This window comes from Balaenoptera physalus (genome assembly GCF_965194825.1).
Source record: "Balaenoptera physalus genome assembly, chromosome: 11".
NCBI lineage: Eukaryota > Metazoa > Chordata > Mammalia > Artiodactyla > Balaenopteridae > Balaenoptera > Balaenoptera physalus.
This window is the reverse complement of record NC_138896.1, coordinates 106312312-106335989: the sequence shown is the minus strand read 5'-3', so window position 1 is coordinate 106335989 and position 23678 is coordinate 106312312. Positions and strand designations below refer to the sequence as shown.

The 23678-nt window shown below is 45.1% G+C and overlaps 1 pseudogene across 1 annotated transcript; it reads left to right on the top strand.

Annotated features, from left to right (window-relative positions):
- The first annotated feature begins 15329 nt into the window (after positions 1–15329).
- On the top strand, positions 15330–16437 carry LOC309638539 (small ribosomal subunit protein eS27-like pseudogene; annotated as a pseudogene). The gene has a single exon. The product of its transcript is annotated as a small ribosomal subunit protein eS27-like pseudogene (transcript).
- The last annotated feature ends 7241 nt before the right edge of the window (positions 16438–23678 follow it).

Here is a 23678-nt window from a genome sequence, read left to right as displayed (position 1 = left end):
TAAAAGCATTAAAGGGTCCTTTAACAAACAAACCTACACCAGGTCAGTTGTCTAGCTCTAACTACCAGTTTACAGGAAATGCAAGGGCCACGGGCATGAAATCAGTAAAACCCAGACTGTGAGGAACTCTGCAGAACACACAGTCCAGTTTCTCCTACAAATAAGCAAGGAGGAAAAGAAAACGTGGGAAGGGCCCCAGAGAGGAAAGATCCTCAGAATCCCTTTAACCAAATGGGGGCCTTGCTCAGACTCAGAACATGATTTGAACAATCCAACTGGAAAAAAAAAAAAGGCAACTAGACAAATGTGAACACTGGAATATTTCATGATATTAAGGATGATACTGTTTCCAGTGTGCTGATGGTATTGTAATTATTTTAAGAGGTTCTTATCTTTTAAAGATAAATACTGAACTGGGACTTCCCTGGTGGCACAGTCGATAAGACTCCTTGCTCCCAGTATAGGAGGCCTGGGTTCGATCCTTGGTCAGGGAACTAGATTCCATATACATGCCACAACAAAGAGTTAGCATGCCACAACTAAGGAGCCCATGTGCCACAACTAGGGAGCTGGTGAGCTGCAACAAAGGAGCCTGCCTGCCACAACTAAGACCCGGTGCAGCCAAATAAATAAATAAATAAATAACAATAAATACTGAACTGTTTACAGATGAAATGATAAGTCTGGCATTTACTTTGAAATAATGCAGTAGGTGAAACAAGGGTAGCCACAAGCTGTTAGCTGTTGAACTCGGGTGATGGGTGCATGGGGTAGGGGCACAGGTCACTGTACCATTCAGTCTACTTTTGTGTCCGTTTAAAAGTTTTCATCATGGGACTTCCCTGGTGGCGCAGTGGTTAAGAATCCGCCTGCCAATGCAGGTGACGCAGGTTCAATCCCTGGTCCGGGAAGATCCCACATGCTGTGGAACAACAAAACCCATGCACCACAACTACTGAGCCTGTGCTCTAGAGCCCGCGAGCCACAACTACTGAGTCTGCATGCCACAACTACTGAAGCCCACGCACCCAGAGCCCACGCTCCGCTCCACAAGAGAAGCCACTGCAATGAAAAGCCCGCGCACCACAACAAAGAGTAGCCTCCACTCACTGCAACTAGAGAAAGCCCGTGCTCAGCAATGAAGACCCAACACAGCCAAAAATAAAATATAAATAAATCAATTTATTTAAAAAAAAAGTTTTCATCATAAAAAGTAACAAAAGAATTTCACTCCTAGGTATATGCCCAAGAGAAAAGAAAATATATATCCACACAAAAATGTGTACACAGATGTTCACAGCAGCATTATTTATAATAGCCCAAAAGTAGAAACAACCCCAAAGTCCATAAACTAATGAATGGATAAATAAAACGTGTTATAGCCGTAAAATGCAATGTCATCCAAGCAACAGGAGGAATGAAGTACTTCCTTGAAAACATTACGCAGAATGAAAGCAGCCAGTCACAAAAAGTCATATATTGTATGAGTTAGTTTATATGAAACGTCCAGAATGGACAAATCAGAGCCAGAAGGTAGATTAGTGGTTGCCAGGGGCTGGGAGGTGGGCAGGGATGGGGAGTTGACAGCTAATGGGTACAGGTTTTCTTTAGAGGGGATGGAAATATTCTAAAATTGACTGTGGAGACGGGTACACAACTGTGAATATACTAAAAGCCATAGTACACTTTAAATGGGTGAATTTTATGGTATGTGAATTATTGAAATATCTCGATAAGCTGTTATTTTTAAAAAGTTGCAAAGGAGAGTAGGATCCAGAGGTGAGGAGGGAGACACTGTGAGAAGTTGTCAGTCACCGTAAATCAGGTAAAAGTGGTTTAAATATGAAACATGATTCAAACATAGTGATTAGAAATGTTGATTTCCAACCAATTTGCAAAAACTAAAGACTCAAAAAAGGAATCAAGTGGCTAAAATATATATATTTTTTAAAACCACATTTTAAAGTGGAAAAAATAAAACAACCTTGTACATATACAGACTGCTATATCAAAGCCACATGGGAACTACAAACCAAAAAACTACAATAGATACACACACAAAAAAGAAAAAGCAACCCAAACACAACACTAAAGATAGTCATCAAACCACAAGAGAAGAGAACAAAAGAAGGGAAGAAAGAAGAGCAACAAAAACAAATCCAAAACAATTAAGAAAATGGAAATAGGAACACATGTATTGATAACTACCTTAAATGTAAATGGATTAAATGCTCCAACCAAAAGACATAGACTGGCTGAATGGATACAAAAAAAGACCCATTTATATACTGTCTACAAGAGACCCACTTCAGACCTAGGGACACATACAGACTGAAAGTGAGGGGATGGAAAAAGATATTCCATGCAAATGGAAAACAAAGAAAGCTGGAGTAGCAATACTCATATCAGACAAAATCAACTTTAAAATAAAGACTGTTACAAGAGACAAGGAAGGACACTACATAATGATCAAGGGATCAATCCAAGATATAAAAATTATAAATATGTATGCACCCAACATACAAACACCTCAATATATAAAGCAAATACTAACAGCCATAAAGGGAGAAATTGACAGTAACACAATAATAGTGGGGGACTTTAACCCCCCACTGACACCAATGGACAGATCATCCAGACAGAAAATCAATAAGGAAACACAGGCCTTCAATAACACTTTACACCAGATGGACTTAATTGATATTTATAGAACATTCCATCCAAAAGGAGCAGAATACACATTCTTCTCAGGTGCACATGGAACATTCTCCAGGACTGACCACATGCTGGGCCACAAAGCCAGCCTCAGTAAATTTAAGAAAATTGAAATCATATCAAGCATCTTTTCTGACCACAATGCTATGAAATTAGAAATAAATTACAGGGAAAAAAAACCCTGTAAAAAACACAAACTCATGGAGGCTAAACAATATGTTACTAAACAACCAATAGATCACTGAAGAAATCAAAGAGGAAATTAAGAGAGACAAATGAAAATAAAAACACGACCATCCAAAACCTATGGAATGCAGCAAAAGCAGTTCTAAGAGGGAAGTTTGTAGCCATACAATCTTACCTCAGGAAACAAGAAACATCTCAAATAAACAACCTAACCTTACACCTAAAGCAACTAGAGAAAGAAGAACAAACAAAACCCAGTTAGCAGAAGGAAAGAAATCAAAGATCAGAGCAGAAGTAAATGAAACAGAGGTGAAGAAAACAATAGAAAAGATCAATGAAACTAAAACCTGGTTCTTTAAAAAGATAAATGAAACTGGTAAACCTTTACTAGACTCATCAGAAAAAAAAGGGACAGGCTTCCCCTTTCAATAAAATTAGAAATGAAAAAGGAGACTACTACAAGCAACTAAACACCAATAAAATGGACAACCTGGAAGAAATGGACAAATTCTTAGAAAGGTACAACCTTCCAAGACTGAACCAGGAAGAGATAGAAAATATGAACAGACCAATCATGAGTACTGAAATTGAAACTGTGATTTAAAAACTTCCAACAAACAAAAGTCCAGGACCAGTTGGCTTCACAGGCAAATTCTATCAAACATTTAGAGAAGAGCTAACACCTATCTTTCTGAAACTCTTCCAAAAAAAATTGCAGAGGAAGGAACACTCCCATTCTACAAGGCCACCATCACCCTGATACCAAAACCAGACAAAGATACCACAAAAAAAGAAAATTACAGGCCAATATCACTGATGAACATTTATGCAAAAATCCTCAACAAAATACTACAAACCGAATCCAACAACATGTTAAAAGGATCATACATCATGATCAAGTGGGATTTATCCCAGGGATGCACGGATTCTTCTATATCTGCAAATCAACCACTATGATATACCACATCAACAGACTGAAGAATAAAAATCATATGATCATCTCAATAGATGCAGAAAAAGCTTGTGACAAAATTCAACACCCATTTATGATAAAAACTCTTCAGAAAGTGGGCATAGAGGGAACCTACCTCAACATAATAAAGGCCATATATGACAAACCCACAGGAAACATCTCAATGGTGAAAAAATGAAAGCATTTCCTCTAAGATCAGGAACAAGACAAGGAAGTCCACCCTCATGACTATTATTCAACATAATTTTGGAAGTCCTAGCCACAGTAATCAGAGAAGAAAAAGAAATAAAAGGAATACAAATTGGAAAAGAAGAAGTAAAGCTGTCACTGTTTGCAGATGACATGATACTATACATAGAGAATCTTAAAGATGCCACCAGAAAACTACTAGAGCTCATCAATGAATTTGGTAAAGTTGCAGAATACAAAATTAATGCACAGAAATCTCTTGCATTCCTATACACTAACAATGAAAGATTAGAAGGAGAAATTAAGGAAACAATTCCATTTACCATTGCAACAAAAAGAATAAAATACCTAGGAATAAACTTACCTAAGGAGGCAAAAGACCTGTACTCAGAAAAGAAAGAAATCAAAGATGACACAAACAGGTGTTCTTAGATTGGAAGAATCAACATTGTGAAAATGACTATATTACCCAAAGCAATCTACCGATTCAATGCAATCCCTATCAAATTACCAATGGCATCTTTCACAGAATTAGAACAAAAAATTGTACAATTTGTATGGAAACACAAAAGACCCCAAATAGCCAAAGCTATCTTGAGAAAGAAAAACAGAGCTGCAGGAATCTGGCTCCCTGACTTCAGACTATATTACAAAGCTACAGTAATCAAAACAGTTTCATTGCAGCACTATTTACAATAGTGAGGACATGGAAGCAACCTAAACGTCCATCAACAGAGGAATGGAAAAAGAAGATGTGGGGACTTCCCTGGCAGTCCAGTGGTTAAGACTCTGTGCTCCCAATGTAGGGGGCACGGGTTCGATCCCTGGTCGGGGAACTAAGATCCTGCGTGCTGCAGCCAAAAAACAAACAAACAAAAAGATATGCTACATATATACAATGGAATATTACTCAGCCATAAAAAAGAATGAAATAATGCCATTTGCAGCAACATGGATAGACCTAGAGATTGTCATACTGAGTGAAGTCAGAGAAAGACAAATATCATATGATATCACTTATATGTGGAATCTAAAAAAAGGGTACAAATCAACTTGCTTATAAAACAGTAGGGTCACAGATATAGAAAACAAATTTAGGGGCTTCCCTGGTGGTGCAGTGGTTAAGAATCTGCCTGCCAATGCAAGGGACATGGGTTTGAGCCCTGTTCTAGGAATATCCCACATGCTGCAGAGCAACTGAGCCTGTGTGCCACAACTACTGAGCCTTCATTCTAGAGCCCGCAAGCCACAACTACTGAAGCCCACATGCTACAACTACTGAAGCCCGTGCACCTAGAGCCTATGCTCTGCAACAAGAGATGCCACCACAATGAGAAGCCCGCACACTACAACAAAGAGTAGCCCCTGCTCGCCACAACTAAAGAAAGCCCGCATGCAGCAACGAAGACCCAACACAGTCTAGAATAAATAAATAAATAAATAAATAAATAATTTTAAAAAAGAAAACAAATTTATGGTTACCAGGGGACAAGTGGGGGGAGGGATAAATTGGGAGGTTGGGATTGACATATACACACTACTATATATAAAATAAATAACTTATAAGAACCTGCTGTATAGCACAGGGAACTCTACTCAACAATCTGTAATGGCATATATGGGAAAAGAATCTTAAAAAAAAAAAAAAGAGTGGATATATGTATATGTATAACTGATTCACTTTGCTGTACACCTGAAACTAACACAACATTGTAAATCAACTATACTCCAATAAATTTTTTTTAAATGAGACCCAATTAAACTTAAAACTTTTGCACAGAAAAAATAAACAAAACAAAAAGACAACCCATGAAATGGGAGAAAATATTTGCAAATGAAGTGACTGACAAGGGATTAATCTCCAAAACATATGAACAGCTCATGCAGTTCAATGTCAAAAAAAAACAAACAATGTAATCCAATCAAAAAATAGGCAGAAGATCTAACTAGACATTTCTCAAAAGAAATACAGATGGCCAAAAAGCACATGAAAAGATGCGCAACATCACTAATTATTAGAGAAATGCATATCAAAACTACAATGAGGTATCACCTCATACCAGTTAGAATGGCCATCATCAAAAAATCTAGAAACAATAAATGCTGGAGAGGGTGTGGAGGAAAGGGAACACTCTTGCACTGTTGGTGGGAATGTAAATTGATACAGCCACTATGGAGAACAGTATGGAGGTTCCTTAAAAAACTACAAATAGAACTACCATACGACCCAGCAATCCCACTACTGGGCATATACCCTGAGAAAACCATAGTTCAAAAAGAGTCATGTACCAAAATGTTCATTGCAGCTCTATTTACAATAGCCAGGACATGGAAGCAATCTAAATGTCCATCAACAGATGAATGGATAAAGAAGATGTGGCACATATATACAATGGAATATTACTCAGCCATAAAAAGAAACGAAATGGAGGTATTTGTAATGAGGTGGATGGAGTTAGAGTCTGTCATACAGAGTGAAGTAAGTCAGAAAGAGAAAAACAAATACAGTATGCTAACACATATATACGGAATCTAAGGAAAAAAAAAAAAAAAAGGCCATGAAGAACCTAGTGGCAAGACGGGAATAAAGACACAGACCTACTAGAGAATGGACTTGAGGATATGGGGAGGGGGTGGGGTGAGATGTGACAGGGTAAGAGAGTGTCATGGACATATATACACTACCAAATGTAAAATAGATAGCTAGTGGGAAGCAGCCACATAGCACAGGGAGATCAGCTCGGTGCTTTGTGACCACCTAGAGGGGTGGGATGGGGAGGGTGGGAGGGAGGGAGATGCAAGAGGGAAGAGATATGGGAACATATTGTATGTGTATAACTGATTCACTCTGTTATAAAGCAGAAGCTAACACACCATTGTAAGGCAATTATACTTCAATAAAGATGTTTTAAAAAAAAAAAATAGGCAGAAGATCTAACTAGACATTTCTCAAAAGAAATACAGATGGCCAAAAAGCACATGAAAAGATGCGCAACATCACTAATTATTAGAGAAATGCATATCAAAACTACAATGAGGTATCACCTCATACCAGTCAGAATGGCCAACATCAAAAAGTGTACAAACAATAAATGCTGGAGAGGGTGTGGAGAAAAGGGAACTCTCTTACAGTGTGGGTGGGAATGTAAATTGGTACAGCCACTGTGGAAACAGTATGAAGATTCCTTAAAAAACTAAACATAGTGGGGGCTTCTCTGGTGGCACAGTGGTTAAGAATCCGCCTGCCAATGCAGGGGACACGGGTTTGAGCCCTGGGCCGGTAAGATCCCACATGCCGTGGAGCAACTAAGCCCGTGCACCACAACTGCTGAACCTGTGCTCTGGAGCCCCCGAGCCACAACTACTGAAGCCCGCAGGCCTAGAGCCTGTGCTCCACAACAAGAGAAGCCACCGCAGTGAGAAGCCCGTGTACCAGAAGGAAGCGTGTCCCCCACTCGATGCAACTAGAGAAAGCCCGCATGCAGCAAGGAAGACCCAACACAGCCAAAAATAAATAAATAAAATAAATTTATAAAAACAAAAAACAAAAAAAAACAAAAAAAAACCTAAACATAGAACTACCATATGATCCAGCAATCCCACTCCCAGGCATATATCCAGAGAAAACCATGATTCAAAAAGATACATGCACCCCAGTGTTCATTGCATCACTATTTACAATAGCCAAGACACGGAAGCAACCAACATGTCCATGGAAGGATGGATGAATAAAGAAGATGTGGTACATATATACAATATATATAATGGAATATTACTCAGCCATGAAAAAGAACAAAATAATGCTATTTGCAGCAACGTGGATGGACCTAGAGATGATCATACTAAGTGAAGGAAGTCACACAGAGAAAGACACATATCATATGATATAACTCATTTGTGGAAGCTAAAAAAAAACAAGGTACAAATGAACTTATTTACAAAATAGAAATAGAGTCACAGATGTAGAAAACAAACTTACAGTTACTTGGGGGAAAGGGAGGAGGGATAAATTGGGAGATTGGGATTGACATTTACACACTACTATATATAAAACAGATAACTAATAACGACATACTGTATAGCACAGGGAACTCTACTCAATACTCTGTAATGACCTATATGGGAAAAGAATCTAAAAAAGCATGGATACGTGTATACTGTACACCTGAAACTAACACAAAATTGTAAATCAACTATACTCCAATAAAAGTTTAAAAAAATAAAATAAAATAAAGTGGGAAAAAACCCACCTGAAAACTCTAGATCTCAGCAAAAATTGTAAAGAGGCTTAATCAAATTCAACCTCTACTGCCTCCTGGCCAGGAAGAGCCCAGTGTCTGAGAATATTCATTTTGGGGCCAGAGCCTGCAAATCAGTAGAGTCTGAGGTCAGTCAGGACCTCTAGAGTCTCACTCTCCTCCCGCAAATAAAAACTCCCCCACCTCCTGTGGTGGGTAGGGGGCCCTAAGGAGCTCTGAGCCCTCCCAACTGCAGTGTCAAAGGGTTTCTGGAGGGGCCTGGCCTGGCGTGACAGCTCTGAGACAGGCTGGGACCTGGGACCGTCTGCTGCAGTGCTTGCACCTGGACAGACATCTCCTCAAGCAACGACATACGAAGAAACTATAAGGGACTAAAAATAACTGCATGCATGCCCAGTGGGGCAAATTACGGGCAACAAGAATCAGAAAAACCAAAAACCCAACTGCCACTTCTGAAGAGCTGGGAGCAAAAGCAGGGTACTGGGCATGCCCCCTGCACAGAACACCACCAAAGGGGTGGGCAGACCACCTAAGCCACCCCTCTGGCCTGACCCCTGGACACACCCTCACCCCACCCCATATGAGGAAGCAGTTTGCACCCCTCCCTCAGCAAGCGAGCAAGGGAACCTGTTACTTGTTTTTGCTCCCCCCTGCTGCAGCAAGGGTCCCAATAAAGCCTTGCCTGAATTTTTTTTTTAAATTTATTTTTGGCTGCGTTGGGTCTTCGCTGCTGGGCGTGGGCTCTCTCTAGTTGCGGCGAGCGGGGGCTACTCTTCACTGAGGTGCGTGGGCTTCCCACTGCGGTGGCTTCTCTTGTGGATCACGGGCTCTAGGCATGAGGGACTCAGGAGTTGTGGCGCATGGGCTCAGCAGTTGTGGCTCGTGGGCTCTAGAGCACAGGCTCAGTAGTTGTGGTGCACGGATTTAGTTGCTCCACATCACGTGGTATCTTCCCGGACCAGGGCTCGAACCCATGTCCCCTGCATTGGCAGGTGGATTCTCAACCACTGCGCCACCAGGCAAGTCCCTTTGCCTGAATTTCTTATCTGGCCACTGATCAATTTCTATTGATAAGGAGGCCAAGAACCGTGTTCAGTAACATACTTTGTGGCGACACCACAAAGGGACAATTGTTCCCTTCCCAGAAGAGGATCTACGCACCTCTGGGACCACTGAACACAGCTTCCCCATGAGTGACAAGTGGCCACCTGAACCTCTTGTTTCAGTGTCACCACATTTGGTAAGTCTGCCTTCCTGGCCCCTGGGGGCCTCAGTACCCTCATTCAGGCAACTCTTTCCCCTTCCCCTTTGTCCTTTTTCCCTCACCACTTTCCCTTTGTCCCTTTTCCTCTCCTGAAATCTCTCTACTTCTCTCTCTGTCCTCTCCTACTTCTGTCCTATCTTTCCGAGAGAGTGGACATCGGGCAGCTACAGCATCACTCCCCTCAGCTTGTGAGACCTGCTCCCTCTGGCCAGCAGCAGCTCACCTCGACAGGTGACAAGCAGAGGTGGGAGAGGCTCGCCTCACACAGTGCAGATCCTGGTCCAGCAGGCTCTCTTGACAGGAGATTTATGAGAATGATAGAGGTTCAAACTTCAACATGTGGCTGGAAGTCCGATCATCCCAATATTCTCACGTTTATTTTCCTGCCACCAAGAGAAGTCCCGTTGGACAATAAATGCTGGAGAGGGTGTGGAGAGAAGGAAACCCTCCTATACTTTTTGTGGGAATGTAAACTGGTACAGCCACTGTGGAGAACAGTATGGAGGTTCCTTAAAAAATTAAAAAGAGAGCTACCATATGATCCTGCAATCCCACTCCTGGGCATATATCCGGAGAAGAACATGGTCCGGAAGGATACATGCACCCCAGTGTTCATCGCAGCACTGTCTACAATAGCCAAGACACGGAAGCAACCTAAATGTCTATCGACAGAGGAGTGGATAAAGAAGACGTGGTACATATGTACAATGGAATACTACTCAGCCATAAAAAAAGAATGAAATAATGACATTTGCAGTAACATGGATGGACCTAGAGATTGTCATACTGAGTGAAGTAAGTCAGACAGAGAAAGAGAAATATTGCATGATATTGCTTATATGTGGAATCTAAAAAGAAACGATACTGGACTTCCCTGGTGGTGCAGTGGTTAGGAATCTGCCTGCCAATGCAGGGGACACGGGTTCGAGCCCTGGTCCGGGAGGATCCTGCGTGCTGCGTAGCATCTAGGTCCCGGCGCCACAACTACTGAAGCCCGCGCACCTGGAGCCCGTGCTCCGCAACAGGAGAAGCCACCCGCAGTGAGGGGCCCACGCGAAGAGTGGCCCCGCTCGCCACAACTAGAGAAAGCCTGTGCGTGGCAACGAAGATCCAACACAGCCAAATAATAAATAATTAATTAAATAAATTTAAAAAGAAGTGATACAGATGAACTTATTTACAAAACAGAAACAGACTCAAACTTAGAGAATGAACTTATGGTTACCAGGGGGGAAGGGTTGGGGGAAGGGATAGTTAGGGAGTTTGGGATTGACATGTACACACTGCTATATTTAAAATGGATAGCCAACAAGTATCTACTGCATAGCACAGGGAACTCTGCTCAATATTATAAGATAACCTAAATGGGGAAAGAATTTGAAAAAGAATAGATACATGTATATGTATAACTGAATCACCTTGCTGTACACCTGAACCTATCACAACATTGTTAATCAACAATACTCCAATAGAAAATTAAAAGTTTAAAAAAAGAAAAAAGAGAGGTCCCATTGGGAATGGGTTAAAGCTGCAGTTTTCTATATACTGGTGTATGCGTGGGTGAGAGTCCCACAGATGATGTACAACTGGCTGATTTCCGGGCTTGATCACCGCAACGGGCAGTGGATAGGGTCTTCCCTCCTTCACTGGCTCTTTCTGGAAGCATGCAGGTTGGTGCCTGAATAGATACCCACAGGGGGCGGGTTGAAAGGGCAATCTCTCTCTCTCTTTCCTTTTCAGTCTTTTCTTTCCCTCTTCCCTTCACCTGTCCCTTGGTTCTCAGCCCTGCACTCTCATCCCCTTAATCCTAAAGATTTCTTGTTTGTGTGTTTAAGTTTTTGTCACTGGTATCTTTGTATTATGTAGTCTTGTCTGTCCAACTGCTCCTGCAAGTCTCTGCCGAAGCGCAGTGGAGCATTTATGCCTTGAAGTACAAACACACACAGCCACATCACCTGAAACTCCTACCTTGGGTTACTTGGTGGGATTTTAAAGAACAACAAAAAAAAAAAAAAAGAGAGGGGCTTGCATTTCTCTCCTCTGCCTTTGCAATGTAACTATTCTGCCTGAGCTCCAAGAATTCCCTGATCCATCTGTAGTCCCCCAGTCTGAGGGAAAAAAAGAGGCCTTTTTAATTTCAAGAGGGAAAACTATGAGATCTCTGATTCTGTAGAAATTAACTTGTCTAACTTAAGCTTGTCAGTTTAATTAATATAGACCTGTCTTTAGAGGCATCAACATTAAGTATATTTTATTTGTACCTAGGGTTACTGAAAGTCAATAAGTACATATTGTTTCTGTTATAAAATCTGTCATCAAGGAGAATGACCTGATGTGATTAAACTTTTAAGTAAATTTAACTATGATAAGAGCTTTTTGATAAACTCTATGGGAATAATTATGTTTTGGAAACGTCCATCTAGAATAGTCCCTCCAAATTTTGGTAACTTAAAACTAAATTAAGTCAAATGATAGGAATCCATCGAGTATCCAGGCCATTTCAAATAAGATGAAATACTGGAACATTAATTGCTAAACAGGTCTATATTTACCTACTTTTGTCTTCTTGTGAGAGGGAAACTAAAGATGTTTGGGTTTATTAGACACATGTCTTGCACCATATTAAGGAAAGAAATTGTGCTTTGGGAAGATACATGTTTCTAGATGTTATGGGATATTCCAATCAAGGAATGCTAATGTAAAAGACAGCTCATGGTTGCTTAAGGAAAATAGGATGTGTGTTTTCAGAAAAGAAGGTATGAGGGTGGCTTCCTTGGTGGCACAGTGGCTAAGAATCCGCCTGCCAATGCAGGGGACACGGGTTCTATCCCTGGTCCGGGAAGATCCCACATGCCGCGGAACAACTAAGCCCGTGTGCCACAACTATTGAGGCTGCGCTCTAGAGCCCACGAGCCACAACTACTGAGCCCGCATGCCACAACTACTGAAGCCTGTGTGCCTAGAGCCCGTGCTCTGCAACAAGAGAAGCCACTGCAATTAGAAGCCCACGCACCACAACGAAGAGTAGCCCCCGCTCGCCGCAACTAGAGAAAGCCCATGCACAGCAACGAATACCCAACGCAGCCAAAAAATAAATTAAAAAAAAATAAGATGTGAGGAATGGAAATATATTTTATTAAAAGGAAAAAGTGATTTTTGTCCTAGGGCTGGTTATTTCTGAATGGAAAGAATAAGGGACAGTATAATATGGCTACACAAAGTTGCAGAAGGTTTGCAGAAAAGGATCATTGGAAAAAGAATTTAGTATGTGGTCAGGACTTTCTAAGATTGGGTCAAATTTAATTAGCAAAATGGATTTTATTAAGAGTAGGCTGATGCAAGACTGGATTTGCTTTCTCTCTCTAGGAGAACAAAATTGCCCTGGAGTGCTGCTTTTGATAAAAGATCGTGTGAGTTCCTGTATTTACTTTTGAAATCGTTTTTTCACCTTAGCTTAAGGAGTAAGTAAGTACTCTCACCTTATTCTATGTCCAAAAATCCCCTGTGGGAATACTCCCACCTCTAGGCCCTCAGGTCCTGACCCCTGTGGCCTTTTCCATTGCGAATCTGTAAGGAGAGGTTTGGCAGGTTCTCAGAGAACCCTGACAAGTTTAGGGACGAATTTATCAGGCTGGGGTTGACATTCTCTCTCACCTGGCAGGACATCATGGTTACTCTGGCCCACTGTTGCACCCTGGATTAAAAGGAGCGCATGCTGAGAAAGGCCAGGGAGCATGCAGATGGCCTGGTGGCCACCAAGTTTATCAGGTGGGTGGGGGTGCAGTCCTAGAACACGGCCCACACTGGGACTGTGAAGATTGTGCAGGCCAGGCTAGGATGAGACATTATATTACTTGTCTACCAGAAGGAAGGAAAGGGTATATGGTGAAGCCTGTAAATTATGATAAGGTCTGAGAGGTTACACAGGAAAAAGATGAAAATCTGGCAGTCTTCCCGAGCCGGGCGGCAGAGGCATTCAGGAAGGACACCAATGCAGACTCTGAATCCGCAGAAGGGAGGACGCTGTCGGCCATGCATTTTACCACCCAGGCTACTCCTGATATCTGGAGAAAATTACAAAAGCTTGAGGCCAGGCCCCAGACCCCGCTGTCAACCTTGGTAGAGGAGGCCTTCAAGGTCTGTAACAACCAAGACTTAATGGACAATACCAATAAGAATAAGAGGCTAGGGCTTCCCAGGTGGCGCGGTGGTTGAGAGTCTGCCTGCCAATGCAGGGGACACGGGTTCGAGCCCTGGTCTGGGAGGATCCCACATGCCGTGGAGCGGCTGGGCCCGTGAGCCACAATTGCTGAGCCTGCGCGTCTGGAGCCTGTGCTCTGCAGCGGGAGAGGCTGCGATAGTGAGAGGCCCGCGCACTGCGATGAAGAGTGGTCCCCGCTCGCCGCAACTGGAGAAAGCCCTCGCACAGAAACGAAGACCCAACATAGCCAAAAATAAAGAAATAAATTAATTAAAAAAAAAAAGAATAAGAGGCTAATAAAGAAAATGCAGCTTTTGGCTGCTCTGATCCACTCACCACCTTGAGGGGATCCTGAAGGGTCAAGAAGGCTGGACAGACGGCCAAGAAGCTGCCTGGGCCAGAACCAGTGTGCCTTTTGTTGGAAGGGGGCACTGGAAGGGGGAATGTCCTGAAAGCCCTCCTGTGGGATGCCCTAGAGGCAACCCCGCCCCGCCCCAGTTCCTTTCGAATCTCTCAGATAAGAGATTCCTGCACACCGACTGAGGGGGCCGGAGCGCCTGCCCGGCTCCAGATCCCACTCGATCCATCCTCATCACTCCAGGGGAGCCTTAGGTCACCCTTGATGTGGCAGGTAGGAGAACTGAATTTCCTGCAGACACTGGAGCTGCCTGCTCTGTTCTGACTTGGCCAGCCGGCCCCCTCTCCAACCGTGACTGTACTGTGACGGGAGTCGATGGACAGCCAAAGGGAAGGCAACTTAGGTCTCCCCTTGCCTGCGGAATTGGGTCCATTATTATTATTCACTCCTTTCTGTATATGCCAGAATGCCCTGTCCCCCTCCTCGGAAGAAATTTGCTAAATAAATTAGGAGCTAGTATATTCTTAGGACAGGGGAGTCCAAGGAGGTAAAGAATTCAAATTCAAATAGAGAATGCATCTACTTGTAGCCCCAGATGGCCCACCTGCTGGTCATCAAAATGTTCCCCAAGACATCCCCCAGGAAATTAGAGAACCAGTAGATCCTGCAGTTTGAGATACCTCAGTGCCAGGAAAGGCAAAACTTGTTCCCCCAATAAAAATACGGTTAAGGCCTGGGGAAAAATACCCCTGGAAAAGACAATATCCTTTAGATGCCACGTGCCTGGTCTTGTGCTACTCGCTAGGGGTGTTGCCTTAGAGAGCTGCATGGGCTGGGCTTGTGAAAGGATCAACATGCCTTTGGCTAGAGATTCCAAGATCCTTCCTTGGAAAAGGAAATGAAAAAACATAAAAAGAAATGCCTCGGGGCTTCCCTGGTGGCGCAGTGGTTAAGAATCCGCCTGCCAATGCAGGGGACATGGGTTTGAAGCCCTGGTCGGGGAAGATCCCACATGCTGAGGAGCAACTAAGCCTGTGAGCCACAACTACTGAGCCTGCACTCTAGAGCCCGCGAGCCACAACTACTGAGCCCGTGTGCCACAGCTACTGAGCCTGAGTTCTAGAGCCTGCGAGCCACAGCTACTGAAGCCTGCATGCCTAGAGCCCGTGCTCCGCAACGAGACGCCACCGCAATGAGAAATGAGAAGCCCGCATACCACAACGAAGAGTAGCCCCCGCTCGCTGCAGCTAGAGAAAGCCCGCGCGCAGCAATGAAGACCTAACACAGCCAAAAGTAAATAAATAAAATAAATAAATTAAAAAAAAAAAGAAACGGCTGGTTCAAAGCACAAATTCTTATTTTATGGATGTAAAATGTCCAGGTTGCTACAAGATTACCACGGTTTTCAGCTGTGCTCAGACAGTGGTGCTTTACGTAGGTTGTTCAACAGTGTTGTGCCGGCCAACAGGAGGAAAGGCCAGACCCACAGAAGGGTGTTCATTTAGTAGAAACAAACACTGATGACCCACACAGCTTCCCGAATCTGTGTTCTGTCGCAGAGAGCCTTATCAGTTCAGTAAGTCCAGCTAATCTACCAAGATAATGTAATTGTGTTCAATTTTGTAAGGTATACAACAGCGCTCTCCTATTTGGGTGTCACTTTTACAATCAAGTTTTGATTATGGGAAAAAAAAAAAACCCACAATATCCTTTAAAGCCTGAAGCCCTGAGCGGAATCCAACCGCTGCTCATCAAATTCCTAAAACACAAACTCATTAGGCCCTGCCAACCCCCTTGCAATACCCCAATCCTCCCCGTTAAGAAGCCTGACAGGGAGTATTGGTTTGTGCAAGGCTTACGAGCACTGAATGAGGCCGTCATCCCTATTCACCCACTGGTGTCAAACCCATACACCCTCCGCACCCAAGTGCCAGGGAGCACACAGTATTTCTCTGTTTTGGACCTCACAGATGCATTTTTCTGTGTTCCCCTACATCCAGGCTCTCCATACCTTTATGCCTTTGAATGGACGGACCCTGACACCCCGGAGGCTACCCAATACACCTGGACAGTACTTCCGCAGGGTTTTCACGACAGCCCCCATCTTTTTGGAAACGCGTTAGCAAGGGAACTGAGGGAATTGAGCCTCGAGAGGGGAACTCTGCTACAATATGTTGATGATTTATTGTAAGCAGTGAGACCAAATAAGATTCAGATAAAAATACTGTTAGGGTCCTAAATTTTCTGGCAAGAAGGGGATATAAAGTATCTTCAACCACTATAAAGTATCTTCAACCACTATAAAGTATCTTCAACCAGCAACAGTTTCAATATTTAGGATTGGGTTTGACCCCAGGAGCACAAGCCTTTGCCATAGATTGAAAAACAGCAATTAATGCATTACTATCTCCAACCACAAAAAGGCAACTCTGAGGCTTTCTCAGGAGGGCTAGGTTCTGTCGTATGTGGATTCCAAATTATAGCCTTATAGCAAAATCCCTATGTGAGGCTCTAAAGGGAGAAGAAAGGGAACCCCTTCAACAGAATAAGGACCACCAGCAGGCCTTTGAGACTCTGAAGACTGCGGTGAGTAGAGCACCAGTGCTGGGTCTTCCAAATTTGCACAAGCCCCTTACCCTACACATTCATGAGAGGTCAGCGGTAGCACCACGAGTCCTGACCCAAAAACTGGGACCGGATCAGAGACCAGTGGCTTACTTCTCAACACAACTGGACTCAGTGGCCCTGGGACAACACTTAGGTGTGTCAACCCCTCATCAGGTACAATTTGTGCTGGAAGTCAAAGGACATCATTGGTTGACTGAAGGAAGGTTAACAAGATATCAGGCCCTCCTATTGGACACCCCCGGCATTATCTTAAAGGTGTGCCAAACCCTGAACCCAACAACTCTGCTTCCAGCAGTCTAGAGTGGAGACTTAGTGCATCAGTGTATAGAGACCATAGAACAAACTTGCTCGAGCAGGTCTGATCTAGATGAACCTCTTGACAGCCCTGAGGTCAAACAGTTTACTGATGGGAGCAGTTTTATAGAAATGGGAACCCAAAAGGCGGGGTATGCTAGTTAGTCTAGATGAACGGAATCGAAGCCAAGGCCCTGCCCCTCCAGACATCAGCCCAGAAAGCTGAACTAATTGCATTAATGAGAGCTTTGCAATTAGGGAAGGATAAGAAATTAAATATTTTTTACTGACTGTAAATATGGGTTCCACGTGCTACATGCTCATGCTGCCATTTGGAAAGAGCAATGTTAATCGCTAGAAATTCCCCCATAAAATATAAAGATTTGATTCTGGCTCTTTTAGAAGCAGTGCAGCTCCTGACCCAGGTAACAGTAATCCGCTGCAGGGGCCATCAGAGGGATGGATCCCTTGTGAGCCAAGGAACAGAAAAGCTGATCCAACTGCAAAACAGGCAGCTCAATTGCAAGAGCCTGAGCAAATTATGGCCCTAGTGATTGGCCCCCTGAACTCCCTAGCCTTCTCCAGTATTCCCCACAGGAACAAGAAAATGCTGAGAAACGGGGCTATGAGAAGAGAAGCACAGGCCGGTATAGAAAGGAGAACACGGTTCTAATTCCTGAGGCCCCAGAATGGAAACTCACTAAGAGCTTACATGGTGCCACCCACTATGGGAGGGATCACTACGGGACTTGATGCAAAAGGCTTTTTCAGGGAAGGGGCTTAAAAGAACAGTAAAACAAGCAACACTTGCCTGTGATTTACCTGCCCATAATAACCCACAGGCCCATCCAATCCCCCCTTCATTACTCAGGCCAATTCAATGCCGAGGGACATATCGGGGGGAAGACTGACAGATTTCACCCAAATGCCCCCGCAGTCAGGATATAAATATCTTATGGTGTTTGTCAATACTTTGACAGGATGGGTTGAAGCCTTCCCCATCCGATCTGAAAAGGCTATGGAAGCCTGTAAGTCCCTTTTAAAAGAAGCAGTTCCTCGGTTTGGACTTCCAAAGTCCCTCCACAGTGATAACGGGCCCTGTTTTATAGCCAGAATCACACAGGGGCTCACAATGGCCCTAGGGATAGACTACAAGCTACATACCTCTTGGCACCCCTAGTCTTCAGGGAAGGTAGAGAAAATGAACCATCCTTTAAAGAAAACCTTAGCAAAACTCTGCCAAGAGACTCATGCACCCTGGACCAACTTGCTTCCTATTGCACCCCTCAGGGTCCGTGTAGCCCCAGGAGTGGTCTGAGGCTTAGCCCACCCGAAATGACCTATGGGAGGCCTTTTCTTACTACTGATATTCTACTGGATGAGGAAGTGAACCAGGCCCTGAGATATATTATTAATCTAGGACAAGTTCAGGAGGCAATCCAGGACTCTGCCCACAAGGCACTGCCAGCCCCCACTACAACTACAGAGGAAGGAGCAGGCCCTTCACAAATAAACCCCGGGGACCAGGTTCTTCTTAGAACTGGAAAGAGGGGTCCCCCAAAGACCAACTATTGCTAAAATGGAAGAGCCCCTATAAAATAACTTTAACCACCCCTAGTGCTGTCAAACTGCAAGGGATATCTAGTTGGGTACATTTGTCCAGACTAAAGCTTTTACCTCCAGAAACCCCACAGGTTCCAACAGAAGAACAATACACCTGTGAGCCAGTGGAAAATCTGAGATACCTATTCAAAGACAGGCACCATCAACAGATAAGTAAAATGATGTAGTAGACTAGACTCCTATTTGCCATTCTTGCTATTATACTCAGCAGGAGCATACAGGGGCGTCTTGTTAAAAATATTGTAAAGCTTTATATGCTGAATTACCAACATAAGGGTCTGCTGTCCCCTAATTTTTTTTTAATTAATTAATTAATTTATTTTGGGCTGCGTTGGGTCCTTGTTGCTGCACGCAGGCTTTCTCTGGTTGAAGCGAGCGGGGGCTACTCTTCGTTGTGGTGCACGGGCTTCTCATTGCGGTGGCTTCTCTTGTTGCGGAGCACGGGCTCTAGGCGCATGGGCTTCAGTAGCAGCATGTGGCCTCAGTAGTTGTGGCTCATGGGCTCCATAGTTTTGGCACGGGCTTAGTTGCTCCATGGCATGTGGGATCCTCCAGGACCAGGGCTCAAACCCGGGTCCCCTGCGCTGGCAGGCGGATTCTTAACCACTGCGCCACCAGGGAAGCCCTGTCCCCTAATTTTTTAAGTACTAACAAGAGTTATGTCCTTCAAGGACTGTCCTCTCTTAACAACCGTGAGACAGACATTCAGTTCTGCACCCCAAAAGTGTTTGTTTTTCCTCTGTGGACACCCAAACCATCAGATGTTATGGAATTATGGCCAGGCCCCTGTCATTTTCCAACCAAGCTATAGTGTACAAATGCATTGATGATGTTCACTTCATAGGAGAGGGCACTCTAGGGACTATAGGCCTAAGAGGGGTTTTTATCTGTAACAGAACCACTCCAGCTCATCAGCGAGCCCAGAGAGCACTAGAAATGATCTTAACAGGGGCAGGGCTGGCCACAGGGCTGGCAGCTCCGTGGGGAGGCTTTACCTATCATGAAACAACACTGAGAAATCTCACTAGACAGCTTGGTTATATGATGGAACAGACAAGACAAGCCTTAACGGGACTTAAGATCTCTTGTTTCTTTGGCTAATGTAGTTCTTGACAATCGTCTAGCTCTTGATTACCTTCTGGCAGAACAAAGTAGAGCTTGTGCGATAATTAATACGTCCTGCTGCACCTGGACCAATGCAACGGGACAGGTAGAATTTAATATTAAGGAAATATATGCCCAGGCAGAGCAGCTTCACAATTTTGGCAGGGGCTACATCGCCTCCACTGTCTGGTCAACAGTTAAGGAAGCCCTCCCAAAGTTAACCTGATTCCTTCCCTTTCTAGGCCCTTTAATGGCTATTGTTGTTCTTCTCCTTTAGGGCCCTTGTTTAACCTTCTGGTTAAGTCTGTGTCTTCCAGCCTCCAACAGTTTCAAGTAAAGACTCATGATGTCTCAAGGAATTCAACCCATTCCAGTGGACAGTGGCCCAGGTCCCTACAGGTCCTTGGAATAGTCAGCGAGGGACTTCTACACCACTAGGGTAGGCTAGGGTCTGCGGCCCCTGTCTAGCAGGAAGAAGTTTCAAAAGGAGAGAACTTTGACCCCTTACCCTTTAAGAATAAGGGGTGTAGAATCCCTCAGGGGGGAATGAGACAGGCTGGGACCCGGGACACTTTGCTGCAGTGCTTGCCCCTGGACAAATGTCTCCTTGAGCAATGACATACAAAGAAACTATAAGGGACTAAAAATAACTGTGCACATGCCCAGTTGGGGCAAATTACAGCCAACAAGATACAAAAAGACCAAAGAGCTCAACTGCTTCTTCTGAAGAGCCAGGAGCAAAAGCAGGGGGTCAGGAGCAAAAGCAGGGTACTGGGCATGCCCCCTGCACACAACACCACCACAGAGGCGGGCAAGCCTCCTAGGCCACCCCTCTGGCCTGATCCCTGGACACACCCCTACCCTCACCCCGTAGAAGGAAAAAGTTTGCCTCCCACCTGAGTGAGCAAGCTAGCAAGGGAAACTGTTACTTGTTCTCCCTACCCCCTGCTGCAGCAGGGGGCCCAATAAAGCCTTGCCTGAATTTCTTATCTGGCCTCTGATCAATTTCTATTGATTAAGGAGGCCAAGAATGCTGGTTGGTAACAGATGCGTGGGTGGGGGAGCGGGGAGTCAAGGTACCATTCAGTCTACTTTTGTGTCTGCTTGAAAGTTTTCATCATAAAAAGTAACAAAAGAATTTCACTCCTAGGTATATACTCAAGAGAAAAGAAAATACAGGTCCACACCGAAATGTGTACACAAACGTTCATAGCAGCATTATTTGTAACAGCCAAAAAGTAGAAACAACCCAAAAGTCCATAAACTAATGAATGCATAAACAAACCGTGTTATAGCCGTAAAATGCAACGCCATCCAGGCAACAGGAGGAATGAAGTACTTCCTTGAAAACATTATGCAGGGTGAAAGCAGCCAGTCACAAAAAGTCATATACTGTATGAGTTAGTTTATATGAAATGTCCAGAATGGGCAAATCAGAGCCAGAAAGTAGATTACTGGTTGCCAGGGGCTGGGAGGTGGGCAGGGATGGGGAGTGACAGCTAATGGGTACAGATTTTCATTTAGAAGGGATGAAAATATTCTAAAATTGACTGTGGAGATGGGTATACAACTGTGAATGTGCTAAAAGCCACTGTACACTTTAAATGGGTGGATTGTATGCTATGTGAATTATTGAGGTATCTCAATAAGCTGCTTTTTTTTTTTTTTTAAAGTGGCAAAGGAGAGTAGGATCCAGGGGTGAGGAGAGAAACAGTTGTCAGTCACCGTAAAGCACATAAGTGGTTTAAATATGAAACCTGATTTAAACATGGTGATTAGAAATGTTGATTTCTGACCAGTCTGCAAAAACTAAAGACTCAAAAAAGGAATCACGTGGCTAAAACATATTTTTTTAAAAAACCGCATTTTAAAGTAGAAAAAAACCACCATCCCAAAACTCTAGATCTCAGCAAAACTTGTAAAGAGGCTTAATCAAATTCAACCTCTTTTCTTTCCTGGCCAGGAGGAGCCCAGTGTCTGAGAATATTCGTTTTGCTAATCCGTAGAACCTGAGGTCAGCCGGGACCTCAGGAGAGTCTCACTCTCCCCTCCAGGCCTCAGTCTTCCCATCCCCCATCTCCCATGGTGGGGAGGGGCCCTAAGGCGGTCTGAGCCCTCCCAGCTGCAGTGTTAGAGGGTTTCTGGAGGGGCCTGGCCTGGGGTGACAGCTCTAACCCTTGCCCTGTCTCCCCCAAACCATGCCCTGTCCCAGGGAGCCACCCCCAAGTCTCCTTCCTCCCCCCGGCCCTCCAACTGTGTTCAGCTTCTCATTCCACAGTTATTCGATGCCTGCTGTATACCAGGATGTCCAGAACAGAACTCACAGCTCCCCGAAAACCTGTCCCCCATCTTCTCTCCTCCACAAATGTGCCCACCCCCATACCTACCCAGACACCCAAACAAGTGCCCAGGGAACATCCTGGAGCCCCTCCCGCTCCCCAAAGTCTTCTCTGCCTCCATCCCCAGGGCGCAGTCTCCTCCCCCTTTCTGACCCTCTCCTCCATTGCCTTCAGTACAAGGGCCAACACACCTGACCTCGGCCTTGGAGGCCCAGTCTGATCAGCCCCTGCCCCCATCACCGCGGTTCCCCCAGCTCTGCCCCAGCCAGCAGGAAGACGGCGCAGCTCCCAAGCACTCCACCAGCGCTCTCCCCTCCAGGCCACAGCCTGTGCCATGCTGTTCCCTCGGCCTGGGCGGCCCTGGCCACCCAAGCAGCGTTCATTCATCCTTCAAGACCTAAACATCATCGAGATTTGGACCCCAGCCAAACTGAGCAACTCTCCCTGTGCTTCCCAGGCAGCTGGCACCCCTCACTTCCTCCAGAGGAGTCTTTGCAAGTACTCAGAACACTTCCCCTGCCCCAGCCCTCCTTCCCCTGGGTGAGGCTTATCCCTCCTTCAGAGTCACCTCCTCTAGGAAGCCTTCCCTGACCTCCCAGAGGGGGTTAGGCGACTCCTCTGGGCTCCTACAGCCCTCTGGGTCCCCACCACTAAAGCACACACCACATTATCAAATGGCATCTATAATGAGGCAGGCTTGCCTACCAGACTGGGAGCACCTGGAAGGAATGAAATGGGTCTGTTTGCCTCAGTGGACCCCATATCCAGAGAATCCTTGAGGCGTTGTTTGTTGATTAAAAATTGGGACGCAGCCCTAAATCCAAAGCCCAGTCAAGCGTCGAACGCTTGCTTAGCTGTTGCTCCGGCCCCTTCAACTAGCTGCCCTGCAGCTGCAGCTGGGCTGCCAGTGCTCGCCCACAGCAAATGGGCTCCAGCTGGGGAGGCCCCCCCTCTGCTCTCTTCCCTGGCCCCCACTACCTCTGGCATCAGCTCTTCTGCCCCTGGGGTGGGTTCTGGGGCCAGACTGAGAGAGGAGGAGAAGGGTCGGGGAAGAAGGGTTCAGGACACCCAGGGAACGGGCTCGCGCGGATGAGGGAGGAGCCGCTCCCTTTGCTCACCTGGCTTTTCAGACCCAGATGACCTGGACGACCCCAGTGTGGAGGTTGAGGAGGCTGAGGAGGCCGAGGAGGTGTCACTGGAGGCGACGCTTCCAGGAGCCATTTCACAGGCAGATGCAGATGGCCCCCTACCCAGGCGTGAGGCCGCCAGGCCTGCCTGCTCGCCTTACATACCAGCAGGCCCGGCCCCACCACTCCAATTAGCCCCTGATTGGGCTGGAGGCTCTGAGCCGCTGATTGGGCAGGAAAGCTGAGAGGGGGCACTGCAGCCCTGCCTTGTGTGCTGATGCCTCAGCCGGGCCACCTGCTCCTATGTGACCTTGGGTGTATCGCTTGACTTCTCTGGGTCTCAGCCCCCATGGCAAAATGATGGGGGCTGAGATGCTTGATCCCTCCTGCGCCCTCCGCTCAGCAGTACCTGGAAATG